We start from the raw sequence: 18,437 nt of genomic DNA, 5'->3' as shown, positions 1-18,437 counted from the left end.
ATTGAAGGTGCACGGTGCCATTCACACAAGCACTAAACACCATCAATGTGAGACTCATTAAACTGAAATATGCAATAAACATTAATTTAACAACATTTTATGTAACATACAAACCTAATAAACATAACAGAAAAAAAATACGAAGTAACATAGTTATTTCAAAGAAAAAACAGCAAATTCAAACAAAATTTGAAATGCAACGCAGAGAATTCTGGGAACGTAACTTTACGGTCTCTCCCTGTAAAGTTTACAGGAAATTACCGTTAACCAGTAAACTGGTTTGTACTGTAGCATTTTCACAGTTATTTACCGTTAAAATCACAGTCATTTTTTACAGTGCATACTCGCCCCTTCCCCACAAATGTGAACTCCATACTTCATAACTACAGCTATTTTTTTTATTAATTATATAATGTAGTTATATCTTGATACACATTAATATCAAATGTTTATATACACCACCTGCAATAAAAAGTAAGATTTTATGTTTTTGAAAGGCATTTCTCTTGCTCAACAAGGTTGCATTTATTTAATCAAAAATACAGTAAATCATGAATATTGTGAAATATCAACAGTGATTCAAAATATCAATAAGAAATAAGAAACATTTCAGATTATTATCAATGATTTTCAGATTATTATCAATAAGAGTTGTGCGAAGTAAAAGTGCAGAGAAGTGTGTATTTCATACACAACTTGAGCAAACTACAACCGATAAAAGTGTCAGCTGTGTGGACATTACCAATATTGTTAACAGTTCTCAGAATGACCACTCCAGCGTCCATTCGGTTAGGTTTTTTTTTTTAAGTGTTTAAAAATGAATAAATAAAAAAGTTTAGAACTTTCTATTCATCTGTGAATCCTGAAAAGTAAAATGTTTCAGGGTTTCCACAAAAATATGTTTTCAACATTGATAATAATCAGAAATGTTTCTTGAGCAGTAAATCATCATATTATTCTGATTTCTGAAGATCATGTGACACTGAAGACTGGAGGAATGAAGCTCAGTTCTCCAAAGTCCTCTTTTCAGATGAAAGTAAATTTAGCGTTTTATTTGGAAATCAAGGTCTGGAGTCTGGAGGAACACTGGAGAGGCACAGAATCCAAAGTGCAGTGTGAAGTTTCTGAAGTCAGTGATGATTTGGGGAGCTGGGACGTCTGCTGGTGTTGCTCCATTGTGTTTTATCAAGTCCACCTCACTGATGCTGGAGTTTGTGCTAAAGGAGACACAACCAACTATAGAGTGCATAAATTAACATACTTTTTTTTTTCTTTTTTTTTTTTTTTTTCTTTTTTTTGATCTTATAAAATATTCTAACATTTTGAGATACTGGATTTTTGACTTTCATCAGCTGTAAGCTCTAATCATCAGAATTAAAACAATTCTCTAATCATCAGAATTAAAACAAACAAACAACAAACAAACTAAACATACAAATTTTTTACTTTACATGTAATGAATATAGAATATATGAAAGTTTCCCATTTAAAATGTTAATGTTAACACGTGTATGTGACGCTGGAGCACAAAACCAGTCTTAAGTGTCAATTTTTAAGAGACTTCTACATCATCTGAAAGCTAAATAAATAATCTTTCCATTGATGTCTGGTTTGTTGAGAGGACAATATTTGGTCGAGATAAAACTATTTGAGGGAGCAAAAACATCTAAATATTGAGAAAATCATCTTTAAAGTTGTTGAAGTTCTTAGCAATGCACATTACTAATCAAACATTAAGTTTTGATATATTATTTACAGTAGGAAATTTACAAAATATCTTCACTGAACATAATCATTACTTAATATCCTAATGATTTTTGGCATAAAAAATAATCAACAATTTTTACCCATACAATGTTTTTTGGCTATTGCTAAAAAATATACGATGATTCAGAAGAAAGGTCAAAACAGCTTGTCATGATGAAAGACTTGAGGTTAACCAACCATTATCTGGCTCGGCTCGATGTTCATCTTCAGTTCTCTCTTCACAGTAGTTCAGTCAGTGTACTGTTTGAGTAAATCAATTACTCCGGGATATTGGTTTGTTTGAACTCAGAGGGAGTGTCAGACACATTAAAAAAGTTAACAGCTTAAGTCATTTGTGGATTAATGCGTATTAGAGATGCGAACCGTTTAAAATGATTCAGTTCGATTTGGTGAACTGAATGATTCGTTCACGAACCGGATATCCAGACTGCTTTGATTTGAACTCTCTCTCACAACAGACACGGAAGAGAAGACAATGCTGAATAAAGTCATAATTTTTGCTATTTTTGGACCAAAATGTATTTTCGATGCTTCAAAATATTCTAACTGACCCTCTGATGTCACATGGACTACTTTGATGATGTTTTTCTTATCTTTCTGGACATGGACAGTAGACCGAACACACAGCTTCAGTGGAGTGATTGAGAGCTCTCGGACTATATCTAAAATATCTTAAACTGTGTTCTGAAGATAAAAGGAGGTCTTACGGGTTTGGAACAACATGAGGGTGAGTTATTAATGACATAATTTTTCTATCTGGGTGAACTAACCCTTTAAAGCTGAGGCAGAAGCAGCTGAAGGTATCTGTGTTTGTGTGCTTCTGACCTTGTACAGATAAAGTTCCATCTCCGCCAGGGATTTTCCTTAATGTCTCTGTGGATCCAGAGCTGCCAGGCACACAACACAAGAGCTGATCAGCGACTCATGTACACAGAGCTCCAGTGTCTGCGCTCCTCTGAGAGGATCATGAACGCACTGCCACCTGGTTCTGATCTGCTTCTCTCTGTAAACAAGTCTTCATATCCATTCTTCATAAACAAACACACAGGCTATTCATATCATGACCTACTGCTCAGAAACCACAGCTCTGCTGAGCACCACCCTCCTGGCACAACACAGGAATTAAAACAGGCCACCAATGTCAACAACATACAGATATAACCAACAAACAAACATAATCAAATACAGACAACCCACAGGACAGACTCAAACTCAAACACATAAGGAACTTTCCATGAGTAGAGTAAAATGCTTTCCTATCATGATGTGTGTGTGTGCGTGTGTGTGTGTGTGTGTGTGTGTGTGTGTGTGTGTGTGTGAAAATTTGAGAAAGACTAAATGCAGTAAATATATGATTTATACATAAAATGTATACAATGTCAGTAGCTACAACCAAATGTTTGAGGTTACTGATCAACTTACATTTCCCAGCAATTAAAAAAACATTACATACAGTAAATTCATATACAGTAAAGCAATACATGCTGTATGTGACCCTGGACCCCAAAAAACATAACGGTCCATAAAAAAAAAAAAGAAAAAGAAAAAAACATTTAACAAGTGATGTCTGATAGTACTCAATATATAAGCGTCATAGATTTTATAATAAATAGCCCTTTAAATATTTCCTTTGATGTATTGTTTGTTAGGAGAACAATATTTGTCTGAGACACAACTATTTGAAATCTAAACTATTTTAAAACCATGACAACCCAACATAACACAAACCCGTATTTTCCCTGCCTCTCATGATTGGCACCTACCGCTAGAGATAACCACTGCATGGTGAAAGGCTTGTTCTTCTTGTCTAACCTCAGAGGTCAAGGGTCCAAACCACAATCGCTGAGGGGAAGCTGAACTTTAGACAGTGTGTTTTCGGACCAGCATGCTGGAGCTGCGAGCTGCACTCGGATGCCACTGATCTGCAGGGGATCAATGAGAACGAGAGCGGCCCCATTACCCGCCCCTGGGGAACACTGCTCATAATTAGTGCGAGAATATCTAATCTCCTCTCCTCTCATGTTAACCCCACACAAAGGTAACTGGGAGAACACCATTAAAATTCAATCCTATTTAAATATCCTTTTTAATTTGTAATGCCTTTAAAACAAATTCTAATGATTGATTTCAAACTGCTAAGAGAGAGTCTGTTGTATAATATTTTCATTAATGTCTTGATTTTAAATAAAGGATGAAGCACAGCATAATTTGGTAGCTTTGATGCAAGAAGAATATATGCAAATAAAATAAAAAAAGCTGTATTGTGTATCATTCCACTCCATACTTCCCTTTGAAATAAATCAGTGTATGGGGAACCTGAATCAGGGCGAAAGCATAATAAGTATGTTGGTATTTATTTATCTATTATAATTAATTACAGAAAAATGTAATGCACCTGCCTAGACCTGTATGTCATCTTACATTTGTGCACCTGCTGATGAACAAGATGCAGGATAATGCAAACCAGTCTCAAAGCAGTGTTTCCCTGGATTAATCCATGTTTTGAATGGATTGGTTAAATACATTGTTGAATGACTCAGTGTCTTGTTGCCACTTACTGGCACATATGGTTTCATTATATATATATATATATATATATATATATATATATATATATATATATATATATATATATATATATATATATATATATATATATATATTAAAAAGTCCAATCCTTTTATCCAAAGCGACTTACAGTGCATTCAGGCTATAATTTTTTACCTATCATGTGTTCCCAGGGAATCGAACCCCCAGACTTGGCTTGATAACGCAATTCTTTACCAATTGAGCTACAGGAACACTGTAAATTAAATAAATGACAATGTAAATAAATATATTCACTGTAAATAAATCTATATATAATAATAATTTCTTATTTCAGTATTAATTTAAAAAAACTTTTATAACCATTTATTATCATTATTTAAGCAATTCTAAATCAAATCAAATAAAAAAAAATATTTCTGAAGCTACTTTCTGTAATGTGTATTCAATGCTTTTATCATCTAACACAATGTCTTTAAGTAATATTTTGGGGGTAATTTTTCAGCCAAATGTGAGGTGCAGTTAGTTTCCGATTAATTTGGTTAATTAATTGGCACATTACATAATTTATTAAATAGTAACTTTAAATGATCTTCCAGCCAGTTCTGTCATTTACAATTAATCCAGAATGCGGCAGCAAGATTATTTTTTAATGAGCCGAAAATAATAAACATCACACCTCTGTTTATCAATTTGCACTGGCTACCAATAGTTACATAAAATTCAAGGCATTGATGTTTGCCAACAAAACCATTACTGGCTCTGCACCCATGGCCGTAGCCAGCTATGAGGTCACCGAGGTCCGGACCTCGGTAAATTTTTCATTTTTGTAAATCAAATTTGTTCTCTGATTGACTAATTCGCTGTAAGACTCCTCATATGACTGTCTGCATGTATAATTCAAAATGTTTAGAATTCGTGGTATGAAAATTATCGCTGTGAGATGCTGCCGAAGTGAATGAGTTTCAGGATGTTGTGAGTGAGAGCGAGATGCAACCTCCAGCTATTATAAGTGTTTTTTGACTTTTTTTTCCAACTAAATTTAACACTTTAGAAAGTTAATAAAGTATGAAGTTGTGGTTAAGGGGCAGCGATAACTTTATCTTATCTAATTTCCAAAATATTTGAAATAATTTCAGTTTATTTAATTTATTTATAGTTTTATTTTTTTTATTTTAATAGCAACATCTGGCAACATTGCATCACCGCCATTAGTCTGCCAGTAATCAAAAAGCGGCTACAATAAAGTGCAAATAGCATCATTTTTTAGTGATATGCTATTTACACTAAGTAGAAATATATCTACTGTATAGATTCTATTTATACTATGTTAAAATAGCAGGATTTTCTGCTATTTATACTTCTTACTGCAAATAGTGGCAATTATCTGCACCTCAGTACTGTAGTACATTATTAAACGGAATGCAATACCGTATTTTCCGCACGATAAGGCGCACCGGATTATAAGGCGCACCTTCAATGAATGGCCTATTTTAGAACTGTTTTCATATATAGGGCGCTCCGGATTATAAGGCGCATAGAATAAAAGATACTGCAGTCAAACGTTTGACTGGGTTTGTGTTACGAATCCACTAGATGGAGCTGTGCTAAAGGGAATGTCAACATTTTGACAGAGCGCCTTGATCCCTATATAAGGCGCTCCGGATTATAAAGCGCACTGTCGTTTTTTTTAGAAAATTAAAGGCTTTTAAGTGCACCTTACACTGCGGAAAATACGGTAATAACTTATTGAGTGTAATTTAATGGATGCCACCTTATTGGGACAATAAAGCCTTACCTACATCTACCCTTAACTTTTTGATTATTTACTTAATTTTTATTGAAAATAAATATGTATGTCACACATTTAACCTTCAGCACCACTGGAACTAACTGTCAGATATTGTCTTTTGTAATCTTGACTATGCAAAAATAACAAGTTTGGTGGGCAATATATGTATTTGCATGAATAATAAACAACTTATAAAATTATCCACCCCATAAATATAGTATTAACAAAATTTGATGCAATAAATAGGGTATGATTTGAAAATGACCATCCCTCCAAAAACATCTACATTTCTGCCTCTTTTCAAGTGTAAGTGTATAAAATTCCTTAGCCATCTTCAAGAATCGACTTAAAACCCATCTCTTCCATCTTTATTTGACCCTCTAACTGTAGCACTCATAATTCTAATTCTAATTCTAAAAGATAAATCTAACTACCTTTCTAATCTTTTTTTTCTATCTATTTTCTTTTCATTTATTAGACAATTATAAAAAAGACCACTAACACTAGCTTACTCTATTCTTTTTCTATTCCATCTGTTTTCTTTTTATTTATTATATTATTTTAAACCCCTTGCTATGTGTACTGTATTAACCTAACTGAGACTTGTTATAGCACTTATATATCATTGCTCTTTTTGTTGTTTTTGATTGCTTCCACTGTCGTCATCTTTAAGTCGCTTTGGATAAAAGTGTCTGCTAAATTACTAAATATAAATGCAAAGTTAATGCTTGACAGCCCTACACTATATCGTGCCTCATCATTGTAGCTATTAAAGATCGGTGACATCCCAAACCTCTGAAACCAAGTGAATATAGCAGATCTGGACCAACTTAGTCCATGCTGGCCTAAAGAGTTTAGATAGTCAAGACTAGCCTCAGACATGCACTCATTTACATGAGCTGCATTATGTTCATTCATCTGCACCTGTTTTATTACCTGACCAACAGCTAATTACCTCAGCCCCTTATGGCACATTAAACACAAATAAGCCCACTTCTAGCTCCATTCATCTGCCTGAACATCCATCCTAGCTGCCCTTTAGACAAGCAGAGTCCAAGCAGGGCCCCAAGGAGTGATATGCTTGCAAAAAGTCTTTAACTCATTATTATCCTATAAAACTGAAATTCAATCCAGTCAACTGCCAAGCCAGTGAACTAGGCACACATGGATTTTCAAGTTTTGCATTAGATTTCATGAGCTTAAATTTGAGCAAATTCTTTTTAGGTCACAAGTTCTTACAATACTGCCAGAGATGTGAAGGTCTGTTTTGCTACTATAGCATGTCTTCTTTCAGACTAGTGGAAAGAAAACATACAAAATGCACATTTTAAGTGATTATTCTATTGCATCTAAAGATTTTATTTCAGTCCAATCAATTGTTTGTTTCTCCACTTCAGCTGCACTTGCATACACCATACTTTACAGTTTTGTTCCTAACTATATTCTGATGGGAACAGAGCAAGGCTGGTGGAGTAACTGAAAATGAGCAACACTTGCACCACTCACCGGTTTCAAGTCCAACGGAGGAGCTCCGGAAGGATAAAAGGAGGAGTAAAGACAGTGAAGGATGAGAGAGGACCAGGCCTGGACATTATTTTGTTTTCGTTATGTTTGTGCGTGGCAGTCGTCCATTTTGTGTTTATTTAAATGTTTGCCAGTTCCCGCCTCCTTCTTCCCGACTCACAAACGTTTTTATTTGTTACATTTTTACTAAGGGGTTTGTTCATATATGATTCACACTGATTTATATTCAAAATTATACTCTCAAAAACAAGCTAAAAAAGTACTGGTTTTCTAGAATGTTAAAAAGGAAATTTCAAAATCTTCTCTGGAAAACTCTAATATGTCGACAAAACCCAACAAGAATTTTGAGCTTGGCTTTTTCCAATGTTCAGATATCTGTTCTGGAGATTCATGCAAATGGGTGCATACTGAATTACGGCATTTGCATATTTAAACACAACATTTCAGAAAGCATGTAAAATAATGGTCTTAATATACATTGATTAATAGGTCACGTTTAAAGGGACAGATAATTGCTTACATGCGCTCGTGTTTTTGTGTTTCTGTGGAACCTAAAAGTAAAAACTGAAATACTCTGTCATTGTAGAAAAAAAGCAACTGGGATGTTCTAAAACAAATTCTGCTTTCGGGTTTTACAGGTGACAACTCATTCCGGTTGGAAAATGTTTACATTATTAGATGCTAGATTATAATTACAGAAATATTAAAAGAGAAAAATGACTGCCCCTTCAGGACCTCAAGTTCACCAACAGTGAACTAAAGTTTGAGAAAGCTCAGTAACAGTGTCCTCTGTGCTATCCTCACCTTATCAATGGGACTTCAGTATCACAAACAGCATCATTAAACAGTCAAAGCACCAATGCCCTACCTACATGCTTAATGTGAATCAAATCTGCTGCTGAGCACAGAGGTGAAATAAAAAAGCATACAGATTCCAGATAGCAGCGAGAGACGCTGAGCATCAGAGCGCTGACGGTTCTCCGGATCGGAGGAGCACAGACTGACAGCTCGCCTTTAATCCCTGCCTTCAGAGAGGAACGCCAGGAAAATTGGATTCATGTTGAGGAACATTTTAGCTTTAGAATGGATGAAAAAAGCATCTCATGCTGGAAGGTGAGCCTGTCTATCCTTTGAACAATGCTCTCAAAGACCTGAGCGAAACAATAGCGGCGTGCTATCACCTGATCTGTGAGCGTGAGCCAGAGCTTTGGGAAGAGAGCGTCTGCACGAACACACACGAGATGGGAGATTAAGAAAGATCGGAAAATTTGTTCGAGCTCTTATCTGAAATTCAACAGCTGTGTGAGGAATAATAGCCGTACCATGAATACAATTCAGCAGACATGTCAGAGATTTAATCTTTTTATCCAATAAATGGAATGAAGCTGCAATTATAACCTCATCTGATGTTTATCAAAGCCTGTTAACACTGACAGTCTTATAACCTGAATATTGAAAACGTAAAAGCAGTAATAAAAACATTAAGCACATTAAACTGAATACAACACTTATGCTCAATGAATGACTGACTTATGATGTGAATGAAGAGTATAAAGCCATTCATAATGACACTTATGAACGTTTATAAAAAGACACTGACTGAGACCCTGTAGGGCAGCGGATCTGGATCAGCTCATAATGAAACACACAGATTTGTTTTGTTGGTGATTGATCGCTTTAGAATCAAGCTGGGAATGTGTCACTTTAGTGTTACTCTTAAATGCACCAGTCTCAAAATCTTATTGCTGTTTGCTCCATAAACACCAAAAGCAAATTATAATTAGAGTGCAACAGGACTAAAGCCAATTTAAGGCTTTGTTTCTGACTCTCAAAAAGATTCAAATATTTACAACATACTTTCGATTACATAGTTTAAATCCTGTATGACTTATCGTCTTCTGTGAAATATAATGTGTTTACAAGAATGTCAGTTGTAGAAAAATATACACCAATACACCATATTTCTCAAAACATCTACTTGGTTTGTTCTACAGAAGAAAGAAAATCAAATAGGTTTGGCAGGAAATTAGTTAAATGGTGATGGAATTTACATTTTCAAGTTATTTATTCCTTTAAAGAAAAATGTGCTTACCCTCTGACCATCCAAGATCAGGATGAGTTTGTTTCTTAATCACATTTGTAGAAATGTAGCATGGCCTCAGTGTCTCATCAATGGATGCTCTGCAATGAATTGGTGCCGTCAGAATGAGAGTCCAAACAGCTGATAAAAACATCACAATAATCCACAAGTAATCCACAGCACTCCAGTCCATCAGTTAACATCTGGAGAAGACAAAAACTGAAACAAATCCAGCATTAATACTTTTTTTAACTTACAGTTAAAAGTGGTCTGAATCAGGAGAGAAATCTCAAAAATAACTAATAGTTAACTCAAATCTGTACAAACATATATTTCTGGCAATTCTGAACATACTAGTGCCCTTGATATCCTTGCCAAATATAATACCTCTATTTGTACTGCTCTTAATATACACAGCCCCCTGAAATGCAGACTACACATCTCCCTGGTCTACCCTGCACTTTGCAAACTGAAAACTACTGGTCATCGCCTTAAACGCCTATACAGGAAAACTGGTTTGAACATACATGTTATTGCTTACAGAGACCATAATCAGCGATATAAAATTGTTTTAAATACTGCATGCTTCATTTATTATTTTGCCCTCATTACCAATGCATCCTCTCATCCTAAAACACTGTTTTCTGTAGTCAACAAACTCACCAACCCTCCTGCACCTGCCATGAGTAACTCAGTAGACCACTGTGAGTCATTCTTACACTTCTTCCAAAATAAAATAAATTACATATTCTCTTTCCAACAATACATACTCACATGACTTCCCCTCTGATTTTGCACCTGCTACTTTTACAGATTTTTTGACCCTCCAACTCCTGCCTATATCCCAGAGCTACTCAAAAAATCTAATCCATCTTTCTGTCATCTTGATCCTGCTCCTACAGCTCTACTGAAAAACTTTGCACCTGTTATTTTATGGCCTATTTCACGTCTCATTTCTCAACTTCTCAGCACTGGTGCTGTTCCTCTTGAATTAAAAACTGCAGCTGTCACACAAGTCTTTAAGAAACCTGTACTTGTCCCTTCTGATATGGCCAATTACAGACCTATTTCAAATCTTCCGCTTCTTTCAAAGCTAGTTGAAAAAGTTGTTGCTGCTCAACTTCAGTCATATTTCTCATCTCATAACCTCTATCAATGTTTCCAGTCCGGTTTTTGCACTCTTCACAGCACTGAGACAGCTCTTTTTAAGGTTTTCAATGACCTCCTTAAGGCCATTATCATTTTAATTCTGTTAGATATTTCCTCTGCTTTTGACACCATCACTCACAGTATTCTCATCTCACGTCTCTCTGTTCTTGGTATTTCTGGTATTGCCCTATCTTGTTTCACTTCTTACCTGTCTGACTGTCAGTACTACTGTAATGGGGCTGAAGAGTCATGAGACGTGTGGATCCATGGGCTAGCTTTTATAAGATGTGGCCATAACAGGCATGGGTCAAACACTGGCAAACAGGTTTATAGGGGGCAAGACACAAAAATAATCCCAGGGCAAGTGTGGGTCTTCGATGAACTAACAATATCCAGAGGGCTAAGCAAGAGAGGTAATCCAGTAACTAGAGCAAAAGGGTAAAAACACGATTAACAGTGCAAGGCAAGAAGACTAGACGCTGAAAACTATAAACTGAAACAAAACTATGTAAACTAGAAAGTAAGACAAGACTAAGAGAACTAACACGGAAATGTTTTTGTGGGAAAGAATGGACGGCCTCCATAGCCATGACAGGACAGGATGAGAGTTTACAGATTGATAACACTGACAACTCTGGAACTTCTGCAGCGGATGCTGCCACCTCTGGAAGTTCTACTAACCCCAAAAAGTATTTAAATTACTGTGACGAGTGGGGCGGGGCCGAGAGACGTGGGAACGAGGAGGGAGGCCAGGTGTAGTGATTGGAGATGAGCTGCACCTGCGCCCCACCACTGGTCTCGAGTCCCACGTAGGAGATGGAAGGATATAAAACTGGAGCGATGACCGTGAAGGACGAGAGAGGGCCAGGCCTGGGCCATATTTTATGTTTTGGTTTTTATTTGCACGCACCAGTCTTCTGCGAGGGGCTGTGTTTATTTTGAATATTAAAATGATGTTTGATTGTGCGCCGGTTCCCGCCTCCTTCTTCCCGATGAGTATGGTGATTTTATTATTACAGTGGTGCCGAAGCCCGGGAGAAGGAAGGACGTGCTGCTGAAGATCCCTCGCCGCTATGGTGAATCCGCGGTGCCATTGAGCTGGCGAGGAGTGTGCTGCCATGGATGCTCGAGGCGGTGGGCTGGAGCAAGTTGCCGGGGACGGGCGATGGGGGTATGTGACGAGTGGGACTGGGCCGAGAGACGTGGGAACGAGGAGGGAGGCCAGCAGTGTTAATTTTGACACAAAATTTTAATTTAGTTTTAGTCTTAGTCTTTTGACTATAATTCTTTTTAGTTTTAGTCAAGTTTTAGTCATCTGATTTGTTTTAATTTTAGTCTTATTTTAGTCGACTAAAATTGCTTGGTATTAAGACTAAAATCAATAACAGATTTACTAGACATTTTTTTACAGCTGGCATAGGAAACAAACCAAAATATATAAAACACAAATTCAACTTTATTTCAACACAACTGTGTCTTTATTTCGATTCAAAAGCTTTTATGCAGCAACAAACACTGTCATGATAATGTAAACAATAACTAGCTGCCAATTGACCATCAATAAAAGAAAAATAAAGTTAGGTCCAGGACCTTAAAGCTTACAGCTGAGCTGAACAAGGAGTGCATACATTTAAAGTAAATATTTAATAAGTTGGGTGGATAAAAAAAGTAACAAGATTTTATAAGGTATTCATTTGTCTAGCAATATTGTATGTTTTAAATACTACAATATTGCTAGATTAGTATGTATAATGATAGGATGTGAACATTCACGTTTCACATGACTAATATAGAAATATTTGTGATATTGTCAACAAGTAGAACATTATTAAAATATACTAAACATTAGTATTAATCAAATGTATGTATCATAATATTACGTATTAGTATTGTGCTCTCATCTAACTTGAAGGAGGGGCTATTTTACAGTACTTTTCAGTTCGTAATATTTAATGCTACAACATTTACACACTGCAGTCTTCCAATTTTGCTTAGCTCAATAAACAAAAGAACATTGTTGTGAAATTATATTTGAGAAAATGTCCGGGTGGCTCGTCTGTAAATGTCTTTTCAAATTGGTTGTGTTCTTGCCACGAATGAGCGCTCCGCGTGCTTTACGCTTTGTTTTGTTTTGTTCATCGTTAAACGTGAAGTGAGCTGTGGACATTTTGTCGCTCTTTTAGACATCACCTCTTCGAATGCCGTCTTCCCGGGAGCTCATTTAAAAACTGAAAACCTTCGCTTCATGTCTCAATAAGTCAGGCTCGGATTGGTTCTCTTCTCTCATGCAGTCTCGCCTGTTCCGTTTTGCCGGTTCTTTTGCTCATTCCTCGCATCTCTCCCGTCTGCTGATTTGATTTTCGTCACAGTCTATTTTCGTCTCGTCCTTTATTCGTTGACGATAATGTCAATCAATTTAGTCATAGTTTTAGTCTCCAATTCAGTGGCTTCTTTTTTAGTTTTCGTTTCGTTTTCGTCCGCAAAAATATATTCGTGACGAAAATAATGACGAAAATATTTAGTCAACGGAATTAACACTGGAGGCCAGGTGTAGTGATTGGAGATGAGCTGCACCTGCGCCCCACCACCGGTCTCGAGTCCCACGTAGGAAATTGAAGGATATAAAACTGGAGCGACGACCGTGAAGGACGACAGAGGACCAGGCCTGGGCCATATTTTATGTTTTGTTTTTTTTATTTGCGCGCACCAGTCGTCCGCGAGGGGCTGGTGCGCTGTTTTGTGTTTATTTTGAATATTAAAATGATGTTTGATTGTGCGCCGGTTCCCGCCTCCTTCTTCCCGATGAGTATGGAGATTTTATTACAATTACACTTTCAGTTTTGATCGTATAGATAAGAGCAATACATCAATCGAATCTGTAAAGGGTATACTTTTTTGGATACAGACATAATAACAACAACACTTTGTGGATTTATAAAATAAAGATAACAAACAAGATGTGCTGTCTGCAGCCTTTGTCTGCACTGATCTTCATTTACAAACACGTCATTAAAATGAACTGTAACTCCGTGAATACTCAACAAAGAGACATGAGAGATATATCTATAGAAAGCTTGACATGTCTACTTTTAAACTAAACTAAATATTATGTGAAACCTAATACAAGTATATAAATAAAAAAAGTTTATTATCTCTGCTGGATTAAGCTCTTCATTCTTTTTTCAGAGGAAATCCAAAACTCAAATCCTGAGATAATCCTCAGCGCATCTTCTTGGGGTGAATTATGACATATTCCTCTCAGCATGAAGCAATCAGTAAAATAAAATAAAAAAAACTTGAAGAACAGTCTTGCTGCTTTGTTTTCTTTATGGGCTTTTACAAGGCCCAATTTACAACTTCACATGGAATATTATAATCTAAATTTTGCGTTCAGCGCGTGGGTGTGGTCGCATTGGATATAATGAAGGGAGACATGAAAGATGGACATCGCGTTGTTTTTGTCACAGGGTGACTAAAAAAAAAACGGAACCTTATTTGCGGAAATTGTGTACGGGGAGCGTTTCCGGCGTAACACAAGGCCGGTTCCAGGAAAACACGGAAGCAGCGAGAATTAATGAAAGAGAACTGACGAGCGCGATTGCTGTCAGCTGTGCAGTAGGAAGGATCCTAAAGGGACGATTGGACCATGAGGATATAAAGAGGTTTGTGTTGAGAGGAAGAGCGCGTGGCTTGGGGGGGAGCGGAGAACGAACAGCGAAGACACGGCAGAGTTTTCTGTGGAGATACAACAGGGAAGTGGCCAGCGGTGGAGAACACTGGACCTAAGGAGATAAGTGACAGTCTTCCCTTATCGAAAATGACATGAGGATTCACTATAGTCTCATTGGGTGGGAAAGTCATTACACTCTGTCTATTTCTGAAGAGGTTGTAACTCTGTAACTGTGGCTGGAGGCATTATCCTGTGGGAGAAGAGGAGTGTGTTGGATGTGAAATTGCAGTGCAGAGCTTGTTTATCTATAATACAGTTGTCATCCGCCAGGGTTTCCGTCTGGGCCCGCACGCTGCCTTAATGTTTGGCGGTTTGTGAATGCAGTGCTGGTTATTTTCTTCACGTGTGAAGTTGAGTGTTTTGCAGTGCATGCACGAGTGGAGGGAAGTTGCAGATTGTGTGGTACCCAACCGAACAGATCTTCGATGTTACTGAACTCCTACTGAATCCATACTGATCCACGCTGCCTACCAGTTTATGCTGAAGTCCTGTTGAGCCAGGGAACCGAGCCACATCCTTGCTACTGCACCCAGTCCTGTATCCAGGAAGAAATACGGTATCCAGGAAGGAAGTGAGAATACTGAATCCATACTGATCCACTCTGCCTACCAGTCTATGCTGAAGTCCTGTTGAGTCAGGGAACCGAGCCACATTCCCGCTATTGCACCAAGTCCTGTATTCAGGAAGAAAGTGAGCATATTGAATCAATACTAATCCATTTTGTTTCAGTCTATGCTGAAGCCCTGTTGAGCCAGGGGACCAAGCCACATCCTCGCTACTGTATCCAGTCCTGTATTCAGGAAGGAAGAGTGAACAAACTGAACCCATACTGACCCGTCCCGCTTACCAGTTTATGCTGAAGTCTCGCTGGTCCAGCGACTCGAGTCCAATCTCCTTTGCTGTCATCTAGTCTGACCTGTCGACGTAAGAGGGCTGGTTGGCCTGACCTCTCTCCTTGAGATTGCCTTTTAATTTAAATAAATATACTTGGGATTACTGTTATTCTGTTGTCCGTTCTCCTTGGGTGGCGGGGTAGCTCCTCAGGGGGGAGGTATAGTAGAAGAGGAGTGTCGGGTGGCAAGTGGCGCCCCTACACTATCTGGCCTGTGAAATTTTCAAATGGATTACTTTATCAAAGAATATTGTTTTTGGTAGCAATTAATTAGTTTAAAAGTAGACATGTCAGGCTTTTATATAGATATATCTCCCATGTCTCTTCATTGAGTATTCACGGAGTTACAGTTCATTTTAATGACGCGTTTATAAATGAAGATCACGTCAGACCAAGGCTGCAGACAGCACAACATGTTTGTTATTTTTATTTAATAAATAAAATAAATAAATAAATTTTATTTTAGATTTTATAAGTTTTATTGTTATTATGTCTGTATACAAATAAAATTAGTCCCTTTACAGATTCGATTGATGTATTGCTCTTATCTGTACGATCAAAACTGAAAGTGTAATTTAAGTTATTGTCGGTGTTATCAGGAGAAGATCCCACAAAACGCGTATCTGTGTTAATCGACTCCAGAGGGTTAAGGGTCAGAAAGTTTTTTTTATGTTTTTGAAAGAAGTCTCTTCTGATCATATAAGCTGTATTTATTTGATCATAAATACAGTCCATCCATCCATCTTCCTCTGCTTATCCGTGGCTGGGTCGCGGGGGCAGCAGTCTAAGCAGAGATGCCCATACTTCCCTCTCCCTAGATACTTCCTCTATCACTTCCGGGGGGATACCGAGGCATCCCCAGGCCAGCCGAGAGACAGAGTCTCTCCAACGTGTCCTCAGTCTTCCCCGGTGCCTCCTTCCGGTGGGACGTGCCCAGAACACCTCCCCAGGAATGCGTCCAGATGGCATCCAGAACAGATACCCAAGCCACCTCAGGAGGAGGAGCAGCGGCTCTACTCTGAGCTCTTCCCGAGTGGCTGAGCTCCTCTATCTCTAAGGGAGTGCTCAGTCACCCTACGGAGAAAGATAATTTTGGCTACCTGTATCCGGGATCTTCTCCTGCTCCATCCTTCCCTCACACATGAACAAGTCCCCAAGATACTTGAACCCCTCTACTTGAGGCAGGAGCTCTCCAGCAACCTGAAGGGGACAAGCCACCCTTTTCCAGCTGAGAACCATGGCCTAAGACTTGGAGGTGCTGATTCTCATCCCAGCCACTTCACACTAGGTCATGGCCTGATGAAGCCAACAAGACAACATCATCTGTAAAAAGCAGAGACAAAATAATGTGCTCCCCAAACTGAACACCCTGCGGACCCTGACTGCACCTAGAAATCCTGTCCATAACATGTACTGGGAACAAGTCTGACTAACTGCTGGAAAAGTGAACCAAGTTCCTGCTCTGGTCGTACAGGGACTGGACAGCCCTTAACAGAGGGGACCCGGACCCCATACTCCCAGAGCACCCCCTACAGGACACCGCAGGGTACACGGTCGAATGCTTTCTCCAAATCCACAAAACACATGTGGATTGGTTGGACAAACTCCCATGAACCCTCCAGCACCCCTGCGAGGGAGTAAAGCTGGTCCAGTATTCCACGACCAGGACGAAAACCACTTTCATAAATACAGTAAAAAGAGTAATATTGTGAAATATTATTGTAATTAGAAAACAGCAACAACTATAATTTATTTATTTGAAATATAAATATTTTGTAATATTATAAATTTCACTTTTGATCCATTTAATGCATCCTTGATTAATAAAATTATGAATTAAAAATAAGCTCAGACTTTTCTGTGAACAGCTGTACAGTGTAATTAATAGTGAGATACATCATGCTTTCATGCTCAAAGAATCTTTTTAATGAAAAATTTTATTGCATTACTATATAATATTTGCAGTGCCATTGAATGAAATTGCAATAGTCTGTTTCTTGAACACCGCTCTTGTCTTTCATTAGTCAGTCAAACAGAAAGTGCCGCCACAAACTTTTTCTATAGGTTGTTTCAGACATTTGCGCACCAGTGACTCTGAACATTAAACGGACATGCAAACTCTTTGAACATGCTGTGAAAATGTTTTTCACTTTGACACAGCTCAGTCTTGGTCTCTGCTGCTGTACTCACTTCACTTGAGCTGTCAGTCAGCTATTGTTCCTCCGCTGATACCACTGGGTAAATGGTGTAACCCCATCTGTATACAGCCTGTAATGCTGCAGGGCATGGTATTGTGCTAATCGCCCTAATCATCCGAGCGCTCAGTTTGACCTGTGACGCTGGCATTGAGCGGATGTCCACCCATGTCACATGAGTGCTAGAGAGTGAGTGCTAATTTGTCTTTTAAGTGGTGCCAGAGTGCCGCCCTGTCTTCACTTCACATCCATCCATATCCTCTTCCATGCCTGCTTGGTTTGCTTTTCATTTGTCTCAAAGGGCATAGGTTTGCTTTGACATTGTTGAGGACATAAGAGCAGAGTACAACATATTCATAATTTTGTAATTCATAAAGTATTTTAATTTGTAATTACACAAATTTTATTGTGTGAACCAATAACATTACAGCACCATCTAGGTGTCTTAATCATGCATAACTTCATTTCAAAAGTAATCTCTTAATCTAATGAAAGAAAACTCTCCTGTTGCTGTCATAACAAAACTGAAAAAAAAAAAAAAAAAAAAACTGGCTATGGATTCTGTACTAGACTAACTGACACTTGTCATGGCACTTGTATACTGTTGTTGTTCTCTTGTTGATCAGATTGCTTCTATTGTTCTCATTTGTAAGTTGCTTTGGATAAAAGCGTCTGCTAAATGTAAATGTATGCTTTATATAGAGAGCTATTAATAGCCATAGATTGCGGTTTCTTGTTCCGTTAGCTCAGGGGGCAGCTGT

This window comes from Carassius auratus, chromosome 17, assembly GCF_003368295.1.
Source record: "Carassius auratus strain Wakin chromosome 17, ASM336829v1, whole genome shotgun sequence".
Taxonomy (NCBI): domain Eukaryota; kingdom Metazoa; phylum Chordata; class Actinopteri; order Cypriniformes; family Cyprinidae; genus Carassius; species Carassius auratus.
This window is presented reverse-complemented; position numbering follows the sequence as displayed.